The sequence below is a fragment of the Brachyhypopomus gauderio genome, unplaced genomic scaffold, assembly GCF_052324685.1.
Source record: "Brachyhypopomus gauderio isolate BG-103 unplaced genomic scaffold, BGAUD_0.2 sc50, whole genome shotgun sequence".
NCBI lineage: Eukaryota > Metazoa > Chordata > Actinopteri > Gymnotiformes > Hypopomidae > Brachyhypopomus > Brachyhypopomus gauderio.
Window position 1 is genome coordinate 341,806 of NW_027506875.1, and position 19,056 is coordinate 360,861.

The following is a 19,056-nucleotide window of genomic DNA, read 5'->3' on the forward strand; positions in this document are numbered from 1 at the left end:
GCTCCAGACCTCTCCTTTTGGGTGTGTTCATGTCGTCTGCGTTTGGTTATGTCCGTATTTGTATTTCCGTGGGTGTGGTTGTATGTGAGCATGTTCATTGGTCTCACCTGTGACTCGTATCGTGATGACTTGGGACTTATGTAGTTCGTCTATTTAAAGTGCGTTCGCGCAGGGTCCCGTGCTCGTCTTTGTCAGATGCCAGTGTTTATGTTTATAAAGAATTGCTATGCGCTATCCGAGCTCAACTTAAACGTGTGTCGATCTGTGTGTTCCAACGCTACTTGCCTCTTCATGCCTGCCTCCCTCACTGTTACATAAAGACCAGCCGCCAAGATGCCAGGATACGTCTCTTGAGCAAAAAAGGGAAAGTAGAAGTGCAAATGCCGTCATGCACCTTCCCCTATGCATGCTCGAGAGGATGAGGAGGAAAGTCGAAATTTTATTTCAAGCTGCGTGGAGAGAGGGACTCACTGATGCACTGATGAGGGAACCCTCTCCCGTGGCAGACCCAGAGGAAGGCACGAAGTAACCGTTGGTGTTGAGTGCAGGCATGGTGTGCTCAGCCCCCATGAAGGGTTATAATGTGGAGGAAGAGGACGTCAGCCCTCCCCCTTCTGTGTGCTCAGCCCCCACCGAGTACTACAGCGAGGGCAAGGAGGAGGTCAGCCCTACCATGTCTGTGTGCTCGGACTTGACTGTGAAGTCATAGAGGGGGCACCGGTTCAAGGACGTTCCCTGTTCCCCCTCTAAGGTGCCAAGCCCCGGAGGAAGCCATGTCGCAGAGCTTGGGCGCCTCAGAGGAAGAGGAGGAGATGGATACCTCGGGGGACACAACAGGGGACTTACTTACTTACTTACTTGCCTCGTCGTGCCTGCTTCCCTCACTGTTACAGGCATGATCAATGATATTTAAAAGGATGCTAATAAGCTTTTTTCTCTCATGTTCTAAACATGTTTTGAAGGTGGTCTGTTTCTCTAAGTTAAGCTAAACTGTTCTTTGCATGCAGACTTTTTTATACGGTAATTGTATCTGTATCTGAACCTTACAGCCCTTCTGATAAAAAATATCAGTGATGAAAAATTTGTATATCTGTGTACAAGTTTATCTGTAAACTTCAAGGCTTCAGGTGCACTCTTCTAGCTGTCACTCCGTTTGTCTGTTTCATGTGCCTGTGTTTTTCCTTGCCTGTTATCCCGCCTTGTTTGCTGTTGTCATGGTTTCCCTCTGTCTGTCACACCCCTGTCGTTAGTGTTCCCACCTGTGTGTAGTTTAGTTCTGTGTATTTAAACCCCATTGTATTTCTCCTCCATGTTGGTTATTGTTCTTATGTTCTGCCATTCCCATGGCATGGTTCTCTGCCCTGTTGACTAATGATGACAAAAGTGGGGCTTTTGGGAGATCGAATCAAGTTAATCAATTGATTCGGAAAATGATTCGATCTTGTGAGACGAATCAGAGAGTGAACAAGAACCCTCAGTTGAGTGAACGATTCAGAGAGTGAAAGCGAGTCCTCAGTTCAGCGAACAAATCAGAGAGTGATAGAGAAACCCTCAGTTCAGCAAACGAATCAGAGAGTGAATGAGAGCCCTCAGTTCAGCAAACGAATCAGAGAGTGAATGAGAGCCCTCAGTTCAGTGAACGAATCAGTGAATGAACGAGAGCCCTCAGTTCAGTGAACGAATCACTGAGCAAGCGCAGTTACCTCGCAATGAGAGTCTCCGCCTCCAGATTCACGGGTGATTCGGTGATTCACAGACCACACTGCAGTTCCCCTGCCGGCCTGCACGGTCGCTGCTGAGCTCAACTACAGAATTAAAAAATAAACGAAACGGCTGAGGAAGAGATTCGATTCAGTACGTTCACGCAAATGATTTGTTCATTCGAACAAATCATTCGCGAACGACACAACACTAGACACACTACTGCCAGCAGACAAGACTGAAGTTTTTCCTGCTCCAAAACAGATAAAAACTAATGAAACATTTGAAACACACAAAAATAAGTGATGACAGTCTAATAAGAGATTTATTAACCTAATCAGACAACACCTGAGGGAAAAGTATTCACAGAGGAACGACGAATTTATGACACTTTTGTACTGGTAAGCAGAAATATTAACTTTTTTTTGTTTTTGTACTGTATGAAGGTAATGTTGTGTATTTTACTCCAATCTACAATAAAATGTATTCTGAAGGTAATAAATATATATGAATTAAACATGTAAAGCCCTGTGTAGACCATAATTTAACTTTTAAACAGGTATTAACATCAGTTCATCCAAATACACTTTATCATTTCAATGTTTCTATTGTCCACAAATCACCAGATGAAGATAACTGCACATGTAGGTGTGTTTTAGACTCATATGTCATTAGATTATTATGAATGAATGAGTGTGAGTAGATAACTACATGTAGGTGTGTTTTTAGACTGGTACATCATTAGATTATTATTATGAATGTGTCACGGTGGGTCGGCCAGGAGGCCACCAGAGGGCGCAAGCACTCACCCGCTCACACACCTCGCACACGCCCCCTTGCACCAAGCCACTTCCAACACCCTTAATTATTAACACCTGTTCACCATCAGTTTGCACTCCTTATATGCCCACAGGTTGTGCAGTCCAGTGCTGTACATTCCTTCGAGGACAGAAGCGTCTCCGACGTCCTGCACTACGCCGTGCTTATAAGGAGAAGCCTTCATCTCTATGCTTGTTCATTTGCTCTTTGTGAACTGTGCATTTCTGTTTTGCTTTGTGCTCATTTAAGTTGTTTCTTAGTCATGGATAATAAAACTCCCGACATGCAATCACAGGAGGTCCACAAGAAGAGATGCCTGCACCAGGCATGTAAGATTCTCAGACTACTGTCATCGGTCCATACTCTCTTCTGCTCCTCCCCCAGGCTCCACCATTTTCACAGTTTGCAGATCAACATAAGCAGGTTCAGAAACCACTTTTTTCCCACAGCGGTCACCTTATTGAACTCTTCCCAAAGACCATTCTTTCCTTCCCCTCTATCCATACCTTACCATCCTACAACATCTGTACAGTGTTCCTCTTCAATCCACATCTGTATAGCCCTATCTACAGTGGACTGTCAGTGAAATATTTATATTTGTTATTTGGTAGATGCTGTAGAGCTTCATGTAATTCAGGCAAAGCAAGTGGTGAATCCAGTGCAACAACTTGTTCAGCTTTGGGAGATTTATATTATTAATAAATTCTTCAATAGCTGAATCGGATGGATTAATCTGTGATGAATATAAAGCTTTGTAAAACTCTTTAAAAGCTTTATTTATTTGTTGTGGATCATGAATAATGTTCCCAGTTGAGTCTTTAATAGAAGAGATAGTTGTTTTTTCCTTATTAAGCCTTAACTGGTTAGCAAGGGATTTTCCGGATTTATTGCTATGTTCAAAGTTCTGCCAACGCAGCCTTTGCAGTAAAAAATTTATCTATTATTTCATTTAATTCCAGTTTGAGTTTTCTCGGCTTGTTCAGTGTGTTCTTGGGGTTGAAGCAGCATGGGCAGCTTCTAAAGATTTTATTTTTTCTTCCAATTCTTATACCTTTGTTTTTTCTGTCTTTTTCTTATGTGTGCAGTAGGATATTATTTTCCCCCGCATTACTGCCTTCCCTGCTTCCCAAAGAACACACGGTGAGGTTCCTGGTAGATCGTTATATTCTAAATATGTTGCCCATTCTTTTTTGAAGTAATTAATTAAATCTTGTTCCTTAAGTAATGATGTATTTAATCTCCAGTTCCTAGTTGCTGGTGTGGTTCTTTTCTGTGTCAAAGAGAGAGAGACCGGTGCATGATCACTGATAGTGATAGGGTGAATACAAGTGTCTGTGACATCTGTCATAATGGAATTGCTAACTAAGAAGTTGTCTAAACGAGAATGTGGGTGGTGTACTGCCGAAAAGAAGGTGTAATCCTGGAGAGTGGGGTGGTGTGAACGCCATGCATCAGAGAGCCCAAAATCGTTCATATATTGTTTTAGAGTGTCTGCAGACTGCCAGTTCCTTTGACTCACTGCTGTATTGAGCCTGTCGATATCTGGATCAAGTACCAAGTTGAAGTCTCCTCCTAGTATTATAAATCTACCATCTGGATCTGTTATATTGTTGCTAATGGAGAAGTTTATCCTTCTGTTAATTAATATGGCCACCCCCCTTTGTTTTGAGTTGTAACAGGCTGAGTACAGGTGTGGGAACTGAGGAGAGGTCAGCGTGTATGTAGGTGTTTTGGACATATGTGTTTCCTGTAGAAAGACAATATCTGCTTGTAAGTCGTTTAGCCGATTAAAAATTTTCAATCTCTTTTCCCTCGAACCAGTTCCACTTACATTCCATGTAACGAACTTCAGTGAACTTATGTTAAAACTAGCTGTTTGAGTGTTGGACGTTTGCTGTGTGTGTGTTGCACATCTGTGTTGTATGCTCGTGTTGTGATGGAGCAAATTCTGAACCCAATATAGATTTAAGATCTTCAAAATAATTTCAGTCCATTTGATAACATGGAGAAGGTCAACACACATGTCGTTTTTAAGATTTTTCAGCTGAAGTTGTAAAGACTTTAAAGCTTCCTGGCTAATGTTTTCTGATATAGCCAGTTTAGAACAGACAGATTTTGTCATGTTGTAAGCAAAGTCTTAGGCTTTAAATCACACTTTCTTCATTCTGAACTGGGAAATCTAAGAGATGATGTAACATGCCAGTCAAGTATGCATGCAAGTACATATACAACACTGTATATAACAGTTACAGGAACTGGAACATGTAATGAACAACACATCTGTTAAAATGCCTTTTTCCTGTAGTGTTACTGGGCTTCTATTAAAAATTCATGCTGTAGTGATATCAGGTTCATTATAATCAGTGTTTCAGTGTCCTGCTCCTCCTCTTTATGATGAACTGTTGACAGCAAGCTGAGAGCAGCACCTCCAGTGTCCAGCTGTGTGTGTGTGAAGAGGAACAACTCCATGATGGATCCTTGTAAGCAGTGGACGAGGAACCTCAGACACAAAGTGAGGAGTTTTACATCAGCACTTAATCTGAGGAAACAGGAAGAGGGAATATTCAGGTTAAATGAGATGTAGTGAAGGATGTAATCACTCAACACTTTCCTCATCTTCATCAGGGTAAAGAGAGCAGCACATCCAGTACCCAGCTGTGTGTCTATGAAGAGTGAATCATCTTCAGCTATGTGTCTATGAAGAGTGAATCATCTTCAGCTGTGTGTCTATGAAGAGTGAATCATCTCCAGCTGTGTGTCTATGAAGAGTGAATTATCTCCAGCACCCAGCTGTGTGTCTATGAAGAGTGAATCATCTCCAACTGTGTGTCTATGAAGAGTGAATCATATCCAGTACCCAGCTGTGTGTCTATGAAGAGTGAATCATCTCCAGCTGTGTGTCTATGATGAGTGAATCATATCCAGTACCCAGCTGTGTGTCTATGAAGAGTGAATCATCTCCAGCTGTGTGTCTATGAAGAGTGAATCATCTCCAGTACGCAGCTGTGTGTCTATGAAGAGTGAATCATTTTCAGCTATGTGTCTATGAAGAGTGAATCATCTTCAGCTATGTGTCTATGAAGAGTGAATCATCTCCAGCTGTGTGTCTATGAAGAGTGAATCATCTTCAGCTGTGTGTCTATGAAGAGTGAATCATCTCCAGTTGTGTGTTTATGAAGAGTGACTGGTCCATGGTTATTCCACCTGCATTCAGCAGTGGACCTGTGACCTCTGACCCACAGTGAGTGACACATTACACACATAGAAACTCTTTCATCAGAGTAAAAGTCTTTTAAGTCTACATTCTCCACATTTTCCTCTGTCTCTCCTCCTCTGTTCTTGCATACGTGTGGAGGGAGTAAATATTTGTGGTTCCTAAGTCCCACACTAAAGCAAGTACCACTGAATTATCCTTAAACAAACAAGGAACACAGTAATAAAAAGGAAGAAGGCAGACTCCAAGATCATTTGAAGGGCATAACACGTCCCACTTTATTGTAGATCAATGTTAGAGTACAGTTGAATCACTTCACAACATGAATGTCTCCAGGACTCAGAGAAGCCCTAAAGATTATTCATACTGTATAATCTAATCAGATATACATTGCCCCTCCTATACTATTTACATGTCTGATTTAGATTCTGCCACCACTATGTCCAATCATCATACCTTCATACCCCAGTCATTCATATTCATATACACGTTCATTATAAATGTATTAGGTCCAAATTTAAAAGTTCTGTCTTGTTAAAGATCCCCTGATCTGGACCTTTATCAAATGAGGCCTTTTACAATGTCATCTTATATCCACAGTTCATCCAGCAGCATGTAGAGGCCCTTTCATTATCTGTCTGTGTTCATGTTATGTCTAAATTCTCCAGGTCTTTCCAGCAGTCTGTACATTATCAATGGAGCTTTGTGAAGCTCCTCAAGTTTTCATTATTAATAGTTTCATTCATTTTTAATATTCTTGGCTGAGTTTCAAAATGTTTCCCAACTACTTTTGTGTCTCACAGGAACTGATCTTTATCCTCACCCTGTTCTCCTGCATATATTACAATGAATTCTGTTTAACCATAAATTAGTGTCTTAAATTCCCTCTTTAAACTCCCTCTCGAAATGATTAAATATTCTGAAAAATACTTTCTTATTAAACGTCTTGTGTTCTGGTATAAATGAATATATATCAGTGGTGCTGTGGTCATAAACTGACCAGTGATGAAGGGGGTAGAGGGAGGATGATGAACTGTGTCATCAGCCCCCTCTAGTGTCAAAAGAGTAAACTACAATATGACCTGTATTCATGAATGTAACATGTAATGTAATGTGTTCATGAGAGTAACATATATTCATAAAAGATTTCTAAAGACAAACTGGAGTCAGTATTCAAGGTATGTGTGTGTGTGTGTGTGTGTGTGTGTGTAAGAGAGAGAGAGATAGAGAATTGTAGTACAATGTGCTCTTACTGTGTTATATTGAATGGTTGTACATTCTACAGCTGGTGGTGAAATTGCAAATTAATGCAACTGCATATTACGTCAATTACATTACATTACGTTACAATGACCTCTATAACGATGGCAACATTCAGATATTAAAGGAGAAACAGCATCTCTCCACTTTGCATTAACATTAACCCCTACTGTGCTGGGTAGGCCTACAAATACACTATCATAACTGAGCAACTGAGTTTTAATTTACATGGTCTTCCTCCTTGGTCATCCAATCAGATTTCATCCCTTTCTCCCTCAGCCAATCAGCACAGAGCTTACTGCCCGCAAAGTAGGTCAAGTGAGTGATTAGAGTAATTCACCGAATAGCAGATGAGGTGGATGATAGATGAGTATGTGTTGAGAGTGAAGAGGTTTGTGGAGTAATTTTGTTTCTCTACTTAAACTATGTGGGAAAAACATTCTCACTGCTTCACTGTACCCAGAGAAGACAGTTAGGAAACGGATCATTTATCAAGATTTACTTAATCAGAGGAGAAATTCTTGTACACATAGCTGATGTGTACCTAAGGCCCCGTCCATACGACGCCGGAGATTTTTAAAAACTGAGGTTTTTGTCTCCGTTGTAAAAAATATCTCCGTCCACACGATCAGCGTTTTCAAAAATATCTACATCCATACGACGCCGGAGATTTTTAAAAACTGAAGTTTTTGTCTCCGTTGTAAAAAATATCTCCGTCCACACGGCTGAGTATCAGCTGCGTATCCATGCTGAACAAGCTGAGCGAATGTAAACAAAAAAAAAAGACATGCGCAGAGTCACTATGTGACGTCAGCGTTTTCCTAAACATGCGTTTTCCCCGTCCACACGAATACGCCGAGACCGGAGTTTTCAAAAATCTCCACCTTGGAAAGCGTTTTCAAAAACCTCCGTTTTCGGTGACCAAAAACGCCGTTTTCGTGTGGACGGGTATGGAGTGATTTTTGTTTCAATAGTTCCACAAAAGCAAAAGTAAATCCAAGAGCAGAAAGTAAATGTTATGAATGCAAAACAGAAAAAAATATATCAAAATTATATATTTTTTATATAATTGGTTATTTGAAACTTATTTTCGTTTGCATTTTGACAAGTTTTTGGTTCCATTGTTTTTGTTTTTTTGGATTTTCCCAGTAAGGTCTTTTGCTTCTGGAATCTCTCTTTGCTTCTGCTTCGTTTTTTGCTTCTGACTTTTGGAACACATTTCACGTGTGGGAGGGTCTTAGATGAAGGCGTTCCTCTGCAATCTCCATTGGTCACTGATTCCGGACTGACACAGAGCTCTGAGACCGCATCTGGGACCAAGCCACGCCCACCCCACCAGCTTCCCAGCGTTTTCAAACATGGCGAAACGCGGTGGTTCTGTTTCACAGTAGCATGTAAACTAAGTTTTACCATTAAAGTTTATACAAAGGTTATAATTAATTGGTAAATGGTCTGTAGATATTGCAAATGTACACTGTATAATAACTACATTAAGCATGGCGGTTAATATTTAGCACACTTCACCAGCGCGAGCTTTTTAAAATTTTAGTGAACTGGATGCAGGCATGAAAATCTGTCACCTTGCGGCGAAATTCGCCGTTTTGAAGTTTTCATATTTTGCGGTAAAACAAACTCTTATGAAAAATAGGTAGATAGTAAAATAAGAAACAAGATTTTTTTGTAGTTCTAAATGATGAACCCTGGTATTTTTTACACTCATTTTTGCCGCTGATGTTATTTATTGGTTCATTAAGATGTAATGGTTTTGACAGCCATCTGGAATGGCGAAAGCGGCTCGCGTTTACGGATCTGGCTCCATATATTGACAAGACAGGTCAATATTTTTCAGCGCGACTTTACCGTGAGAGAAGTCAACAGGGAAGAACGTGTTTAAAGCTAGCCTTTAAATTATTTTTAATTTAATCGCTGCTGTAGCTTCTGTCACCGTTTTGCTACATTCACAATAGTAGCGACTAGTTACTCGCTCCTCCTGGATCATTCGCTAGCGTCCCCGCGGGTCTAAAGTGAGAAGGAAACTAATCCGCACTCTGCGTTTCAATGGACTACTCTTCTTACTCCCACCCTCCAAGTTAAAATCTTTTTGTTTTTATCTCTGAGTGGGACAGTGTCTGAATGTCATGTCTGACATGTATTATGTTTAGTATCTCTATGTTCAATGGTTCAATGAATATTGTTCACTTCTTAATAAAATATGGACAGCACAAGATGCATGTGATGTGTGTTTGTGTGTGGTACCTGCAGAACACTGAAAAACTGTGAGTGAACAAAGCTGGTTGTATATAGGGTGGCCACTTTTCAGTATTGCTTTAATTTTGGTATTTGGCTTTAATTTTGGTATTTTTTACTATTATGGATTTTACTATATTTGGCATCACCTCTCGTACACCAGCTGCCCCCCACCCCCGTCCGTCGCCATACCAGATATTGCAAATACTCATATTTCTTCCACACATCAATGTTCTCTCCATCCAGTTCACTAAAATTTTTAAAAGCTCGTGCTGGTGACCATGCTTAATGTAGTTATTATACAGTGTACATTTGCAATATCTACAGACAATTTAGCAATTAATTATAACCTTTGTATAAACTTTTATGGTAAAACTTAGTTTACATGCTACTGTGAAACAGAACCACCGCGTTCCGCCATGTTTGAAAACGCTGGGAAGCTGGTGGGGTGGGCGTGGCTTGGTCCCAGAGCTCTGTGTCAGTCCGGAATCAGTGACCAATGGAGATTGCGGAGGAACGCCTTCATCTAAGACCCTCCCACACGTGAAATGTGTTCCAAAAGTCAGAAGCAAAAAACGAAGCAGAAGCAAAGAGAGATTCCAGAAGCAAAAGACCTTACTGGGAAAATCCAAAAAAACAAAAACAATGGAACCAAAAACTTGTCAAAATGCAAACGAAAATAAGTTTCAAATAACCAATTATATAAAAAATATATACTTTTGATATATTTTTTTCTGTTTTGCATTCATAACATATACTTTCTGCTCTTGGATTTACTTTTGCTTTTGTGGAACTATTGAAACAAAATCACACCATAGACGGGAGGCTGAAACGGAGACAAAAACCTCCGTTTTTAAAAATCTCCGGCGTTGTGTGGACGGGGCCTTAGTGTTCCCTTTATTTTTTTGAGCAGTGTACACAGTGTATTTTTGTCTCTCTTTGTTTCATGAAATATGGGTGAAAGACGTACCGCTCACTTTTTTCTGTCTCTGAAGTTTGAATAACTGATCATTTCAAAATAAAGCTATAATTTACTTTAAAATATCTTTTTATTTGGGCCACTATCTTGACATGTCTGATTTTATTATCAGGGTTATTATCAGGGTCCTTGAAATCCTTGAAAGTTTGTGAATCTGAAAAAATAAGTTCAAGGCCCTGGAAAGTTTTTGAAAACAAGCATAAAAGACAGCCGTCCTTGAAGGTCCTTGAATATTTTAGCGGGTTTGAAATTTCACATGGATGAAGACCGTGGTCAAGGAATAATAGGGCACAGTTGGTAGGAAGTCAATATTTACAAAAGATTGTTATAAAAAAGATTGTCATGATATTTTAACTTTCTCATCCTTTGTTGAAAAATATGATCTGATATGATAGTTATAAAGATTTTAAGAAAGTCTGCAAAGCGATTCCTTTAGCATTGATTCAATTAATCAAAAATGTCATTTTATATTCAGTTGACTGTTTCGACGCCCTTGTTAAAAGTGAATGACTTCAAGTGTAATAACGATTATCACAGATGGTATGAGACAAAATATATAATAGAGATTCTTTCAAGAAGCATCCTAATACAAATTATAAAACCACAGTGGCTTGTCAAATGGCCCATATCTTCTAAAGTAAAAGAGACTCATTTCAAAATAATAAATAAGATGTATCCTGTAGCCATGTTTCTTGGATTTAAACTTGATTTGGAGTCATGTAAGTCAGAAGATGAATCCCAGGAGCATTTGATTTTTCACGTCAATATTAACAAAGTTTTTGCATGGACACTAGAAACTGGATTAATCTCAAACTTAACATTCTTTCTTTTGATACCATTTTACTTTATGCGGAAAACATAAGTTCGGATTTCTCTGATGTCATAAATGTAGTCATACTTTTAGCAAAATACCACATTCGCTACAGTAAGTGGAGTGGTTAAAAGCCTTATTTTCTCTTTATCAATGAATTAAATTCATATTACTCTTCATTAAGTAGATAAAAAAACTTGGGAAATGCTAGAATCAACTCACACCAGATTTCTCTAGAAATCTATAGTTCTAATCTCATTATATGGCTTTGCTCCTGTGTTTTATGTATGTACTGTATGTGTATATGCACATGTGTATTATTGGTATTATTATTTGTCTACTGTCAACGTGTCATTATTTTGCAAGCACAAGTTCATTTAAAATTATATTGATTCTACAGGGCCTATGCTGACTTTTACTTTGCAAAAGTTTGATCATTCTCCTGTAGAGAAATTTGTTTGTTTGTTCAGCACTGAAAGCTAGTGTTTCCTGTATGTAGTTAACGTATGTGTAGCCGCTTTACGTGAATGTCACCTTCTCACAGGTGCACTGCTAAATTGCCAGTCATGTTGAGTCAGGATGCATGGCTTGAAATGACATTCAGTCTTTTGAATTTTCATTGTATTAACCTCGTTTTTTTATAACATATTCAGGGGTAACAGTAGTTAAATGCTGCGAGGTGCAGTCCTTGAATTTGAGGAAGTTGGTCCTGGAAAGTCATTGAAAGGTCCTTGAATTTGATGTTAACCAAGGTGTGGGAACACTGTATTATGTTATGAGATAATATTGAGAGAAAAAGGGCAAAATTGTCTAAATGGTGCAACCATAAATATGCAGCACCAAGAATATAAGTTGTTGAAAAAATGTGTAATGACATTCTAAACATCCCCTTAAATACACTGACATAATCTTAAACAAGTATTTTTAATATCAAATAATAATAGAGAGACATGGCAATTCTGAATATTTCTATTAACATGGAGAATCATGTCTGCCAAGTCAAATGTCTGGTATGTCTACTGGTGTAACCACCATTTTTGGAGCTATTTTAAACATTTTGAGCCAGAAGATCATGTAACAGAATGTAATGTCAAACAGAAGGACCTCAGAAGACCCCAACTGCCACAAGTCAAGATTAGTAACTCTCTGTAAAATTTTACAAAATAGAGCAGATTCAGGTCATGGTCAGGTATGATTAGAATACATGTCAAATGGAATGAAATGGAATCAGTTTCACCTGTGGCTCATCTCGTCATCACGCGGGGATTATGTGGTCTGTCTATTTAGTGTGCGTTCGCACAGTGTCCTGTGCTCGTCTTTGTTTGAGTCAGTCCACGTTGTATGTTTATTTGTTATTTGTGCGCTATTGTGCTATTTGTAAACTCATTAGAGTGACGTTCAACGTTGAATCTGTGCCTCGTCCTTCGCAGTCCAGCGAGCGTCACAAAAGGGTAGTTTTATTGAGAGGTTTGAAGTCAAAATGGAAGACGAATTAAGGCCCTGGACATTAGACTAACAGTTTCAGTCATCTTCTGTACTTTAGCTATCAAAGAGAAAGAGAGAGGGAAAGATCACGAACATCCAGTCACAGATCTGCCCAGGGAAACACAGGTGCAGATGAGGGAAGAGTGGAAGCAGTATCAGATACAGTACAGAGAGAAGAGAAGAAGAAAAGGGTGCTTGTTGAAGTTTTGAACCTTACACCTCTATTACTGCATTCAACAGCAGATGAGCAGCTTTTAACTGCCCTCCAGAGCCCATAGTGTATGTTGCTGATCACGACTATGTGCAGCCACGTTTAAAGAGACCACAGACATCCTCCACTCATGTGAGGGTAGTACAGAAAAGTACCAGCAAACATAGAGCAGTGCTGAAGAAAAGGGAGAAGTTAAGGTTCATAAAAATAAGGAACTTGAGTGAATGAATGAAGGCAAAAAAGCTGCAACGGAAAGTTGATGAACTCAAAGCAATTCATTCAATTCATTCAAAGCTTTATTGTCATATGTACAGTAGAAAACAGGCTTCTGTGTACAATGAAATTCTTTTTTTGCTGTTTGCCCTACAAACAAACAGGTTCAGATATGGACATCAGAAACTGAAAGCACTCTACAGGACTGTTTTGCCATAACAGACTGGGAGGTGTTCAGAGAGGCAGCCATTATGGAAGATTCTTCTGTGAACATAGATAACTATGCTGAGTATGTGACTGGGTACATTGGCACTTGCATTGAAAACATTGTGCCCACCATAACAGTGCGGAAATTCCCTAACCAGAAGCCCTGGATAAATGGTGAGGTACTGCAAATGCTATGAGCACACTCCATTGCTTTTAGATCTGGTGATGAGTCTGAGCTCAAACTTACACAGTACAGACTGAAGAAGGCCATAAGATCAGCCAAGAGACAGTATAGAGAGAAAACAGAAGGGTTCTACTCCACTGCTGACCCCAGACGTATGTGGCAATGTCTGGAACAAATTACGGATTATAGATCCAGACCCAACAACGCCATAAGTTCCTCAAACAACCTTCCAGACGATCTCAATGAATTCTACACCTGCTTTGAGACGTCAACCCCCACTACCCTCACAGAGAATACACACGCCTCAATTACACAACTCTCCCCCACCAGTTGTCTCGACAGCTCAAGTACACAAAGCCCTGAGGAGGATCAACCCCCGCAAAGCTGCAGGACCTGACAACATTCCTGGTCGAGCCCTCAGAGCATGTGCTAACGAGCTGGCTGATGTTTTCACCTCTATATTCAACCTTTCCCTCAAACAATGCACAGTTCCCACCTGCTACAAGACCACCACTATCATCCCTCTGCCCAAGAAGAACTTTCCTGCCTGAATGACTATAGGCCAGTAGTGCTCACTCCAATCATTATGAAGTGCTTCGAGAGAGTGGTGCTGTTCTACATTCAGAACAACATACCAGACACTACAGACCCCCTACATTACGCATACAGGGCCAGCAGGTCTACCTCAGTCAGAACAACATACCAGACACTACAGACCCCCTACAATACGCATACAGGGCCAGCAGGTCTACCTCAGTCAGAACAACATACCAGACACTACAGACCCCCTACAATACGCATACAGGGCCAACAGGTCTACCTCAGTCAGAACAACATACCAGACACTACAGACCCCCTACAATACGCATACAGGGCCAACAGGTCTACCTCAGTCAGAACAACATACCAGACACTACAGACCCCCTACAATACGCATACAGGGCCAACAGGTCTACCTCGGATGCCATCACCACAGCCCTTCATGTCTCCCTCACACACCTGGAACATAAAGACTCCTACATCAGGATCCTCTTTATTGACTACAGCTCCGCTTTTAACATGGTCATACCTCATAAACTTACAGATAAACTGTCATCTCTTGGACTACATCCCACCCTCTGTGACTGGCTTTTAAACTTCCTGACTGGCAGGCCTCAGTCTGTTAGGATTGGAAACAGAACATCAACCAGCATAACAACTAACATTGGTACACCTCAGGGCCGTGTCCTCAGCCCTATACTCTACACCCTCTATACCCACGACTGTGTCGCCTCCAACCCTGACAACATCATCCTTAAGTTCGCCGACGACACTGCTGTGATAGGTCGTATCACTGGAGGAGAGGAGGCAGCCTACAGGGGTGACGTGAACAGTCTGGTTACCTGGTGTGTGGACAACAACCTCACACTCAACATCAACAAGACAAAGGAGATGATAGTGGACATGAGAAGGGAGAGGAGACCTCATCAGCCACTGTTTATCCGGGACCTTGAGGTGGAGAGAATGAACAGTTTTAAATACCTAGGGGTCCACATTAGTGACGACCTCACTTGGACACTAAACACCACGCAGGTGTTAAAGAGGGCTCAGCAGTGGTTGTACTTCTTGAGAAGGCTGAGGAAATTTGGAATGTCACCCAAAATACTCAACAACTTCTACTGCTGCATCATCGAGTCCATTCTGACAAACTGCATCACCGTGTGGTACGGCAGTTCGACTGCGAAGGACCGTAAACGCCTGGAGAGAGTGATAAAAACTGCTACAAAAATCACCAGGATGGCACAGCCCTCTCTCCAGAGCATCTACCATCAAAGAGTTCACAGAAGAGCTGCCTCCATCATCAGAGACCCCACCCATCCCCAACATGGACTATTCACACTTCTACCATCAAAGAGTTCACAGAAGAGCTGCCTCCATCATCAGAGACCCCACCCATCCCCAACATGGACTATTCACACTTCTACCATCAAAGAGTTCACAGAAGAGCTGCCTCCATCATCAGAGACCCCACCCATCCCCAACATGGACTATTCACACTTCTACCATCAAAGAGTTCACAGAAGAGCTGCCTCCATCATCAGAGACCCCACCCATCCCCAACATGGACTATTCACACTTCTACCATCAAAGAGTTCACAGAAGAGCTGCCTCCATCATCAGAGACCCCACCCATCCCCAACATGGACTATTCACACTTCTACCATCAGGCCGAAGATACAGAAGTGTGAAGTGCAGGACAACTAGATTAAAGACTTCTTTCTTTCCAACAGCTATCAGACTCTTAAAAACAGCTGACCTTTGCACATGATTCTTTACAGTAAACATACACATACTGCACATGTATGTTTACACTTTGTTGCACCTTTTGTTCATACTTGCACATTGTAAATAATTTTTATTTCAGGGTGTTATATATATATTTTTTTTATTATTATTAGTAGTATTTGTTGAAACTTTGTACTTTATTACATCCTGTGCAGACAGCAAAAAAAAGCAAAGAAAAGAATGAAAGTGCATGTGAGAAACAAAGAGAGACAAAAATAAAATTGTAGAAAAAGGAGAGGGTTGTCACATTTCTCACTGAGATATGGATGTTTGGACTGTTCAAAACATCTCATTCACAATGTATGTACAATTTGAATTGAGTTTTTCTTCTGTCTGTCAGATATTGTCTTACATTGTTTTTAATGTAATATGATGAATAAGGTGTATGAATTGTTCTTACTGTACAATAATCAGAGATCAATCCATTTCTTCATTGTTAAAAATATTGTTTTATATAGTATTATTTATTTTTTGTCATAAAAATTTATATTTTAACATAGTAAACATGGTAAACAAAAACAAAAATAAGCAAAAACTCATACAGTACATCATGTAGAAAAAGACAGAAAACCATAGGAAGGCAGGCCCGACCTGTTTTATATAGTAGGCTATTTAAAAAATCTATAGATTTTGATTACATTCATTAAAACACCTAAATCACCTAACTTAATGACTTTTTATTCAACCTTAATTGCTTGTCGTTTGCTTGTCGTCAGTTGGTGTAACTGATAAATGTAAATTGGCATATGTCACGTTACAGCCCCCTCCCCTTGGGGCGTGTGTTTACGTAGTCCATTAGTCCGTGTCCATGTATGTACATGTGGGGGTGTGTGTGTTCACTCGTGTCATTAGTCTAACGTGTCAAAAGTCAAAGTGTATAAAGCGTGTTTTGTGTAACGTCTTGTGCTCGTCTTTGTCAGAGTTGTACATCTATATGTGGTCATGTTCAATGTGCGCTGACTGCGCTCTTCACAAAATAAACGTAACGTATGTGTTTTCGCTTTGAAGCCGCCTTGTTTGACTCACACTCAGCGTCACAGCGTATAAATATTTTAAATATAATTTGAAATGATATTTCATAATAAATCACTTATTTTCATCAATACACTTGCATAACTTCTAGAAGGCTGAATTATTTAATTCTTTGTGGTTACACAATTTGACAATTTAATGTGACTGTGATTCTTTAATTGTATAGAAATGGTAGAAATGTCATATAAAATGCTATGACACCAATAGAAATGCAAACTATACATCTTAACAAACATCTAGCATGTTGTTTTAACATGTTAAAGCATATTTGTGATCATACCAACCCTTATTTGTCACTGACCCACAGGTCAAGAGTAACATTTAGAAAATCTACTTTACTGGTATAACGCAGAGCACAAGTTATTTAAAGAAGAAAATTCAATCAGCACTTAATCAGTATTGTATAAGTATTGGTAAGCTTTTAAAATATTTTTGTACATCTTTACATTTCCAAAGCTATATTGATGACAATTAATCAATATAAATCAATAAAAAAAATGTATCAATGAGATAAAAAGATGTATCAATGTTGTGAAGTCCTTTACACTCTAACCTTTCCTCTTCCAAAGAACATGCAGGTTTTGTTTTGCAAGTCACTTGTGTAGGTGTCAGTAATTTCAAACTGTCATGGCCATCACAGTATTTTTAAATTGATGCCAAATGCTTTTCAGTCACATTCATTTCTCAGAATAAAGGCTCCAAAGAACATGTATGTTGTGCAAAATGTTTTTGTAAATTCAGACTAATATGGAAAAGTACAAGATATTTCTGAACTTGAATGAGATGTGAGAATATTTTGGGTTACGAAATGAATATGAGACCACACATGCATCTGTGGGCGTACATTGGTCAAAGAAGTTGTGCAAGATAACAGAGACACCAACCTTTCATCCACTCATATGTGCAATAATGGGAGTAGTCACTTCTTGGAAGTCTGGTCTTAGAATTTCATACAGCAGAACCTTCTCCATGGCGTCTCCAGACTCTGTCACATGTGCTCAGTGTGAACCTGCTGTCATGCGTGAAAAGCACAGGGTGCCAATGGCAAATTTGCCAATCTTGATGTTCTCTGGTAAATGCCAGTCACCCTGCATGGTGTTGGGCTGTAAGCATAAGCCCCACTTGTGGATGTTGGGCCCTCATACCACCCACATGGAGTCTGTTTCTGACAGTTTGAGCAGAAACATGGATATTATGGCGCATTTCCACTAGGGCCTGCTTGGCGCGGTAGGGTTCGATTCGCGACAGTTTGTGAGTGTTTCCATTAGTACCAGTTCCCTGTGAGCCGGCCCTTTTGGGTACTATTTTCGTACCGACTCGCTCGAGGTTCTAACCGTTCCGAAGCGGTACAGTTCTGTGACGTGGAGGAACAGCATGACACTGATTGGCCAGGGAGTGTCGTCACAGGTTGCGTCAGGAGAGCGACTCCTCCGCTATGCTATGGACTCCTCAGCCATTTTTAAAACCCAAGGAGCGAAGTCTGTTCCCTGGTCAAACGCCGAGGTACAAACCTTTCTGTTAATAATCAGCAATCAAAAAATCCAGGGCGAACTGGACGGGGCCACTAGAAATGTAAAGGTTTTTAGCGAGGTTTACGTGCTAATGGCCACTCATGGCTACCAGCGGTCCGTTCAGCAGTGCCGGTCGGTCCAAGCAAAAAAAGCTTAACGCGATTACCGGGCGGTGAAGGACCATAACGGACGCAGCGGAGCAAACCGCAAAGACTGGATATGGTTCCAGCAAATGGATGTCATATACGGTCACCGGCCAGCCAGTAACGGAAGAGAAAGAGCTGGACAGACATGGCAATGTCGGTGCTGGAGGCCACGGAGAATGGTGAGTGTATTGTGATTTCAGTTTTACTACTAGGCTCGTAAAAGATGTAATATGAACGCATCTATTGTAAACGCAGGAATTTAGAGCTGTGTTTGTAGTTAATGTTACCACCACAGTCACTACTGTACAATAGCTAGCTCTTAGCCTTGCTAGTTGCTAGTTAGCTGTAGCCATAAACAAAGCATCAGCAGCGATGACGTGCTACACATTTTGTGCAGTTACGCTATATCGTTGTTGCTTTCACGGGAATACTTGTGTTTAATATTTGTTATTTTTTACGTTCAAGATTCCCCTTCCACTGACGAGGCGAGCGGAGTTGGCGGAAAATGTTTCCTTCAACCGGGCTTTCCTCGGGGTGGGGTGCTTGGCGAACTTGTTAACACCATGCGAGACAGACGCCAGTAAAAGCACACAAAATGTTGCTTGTAGTACTATAAATATTTATTTCATATAAAGCTATACGTATATATTTGCTTTTTGCACTTTTTTTAACTATAACTATATTATTTACATATGTTGTACTTTAAATATC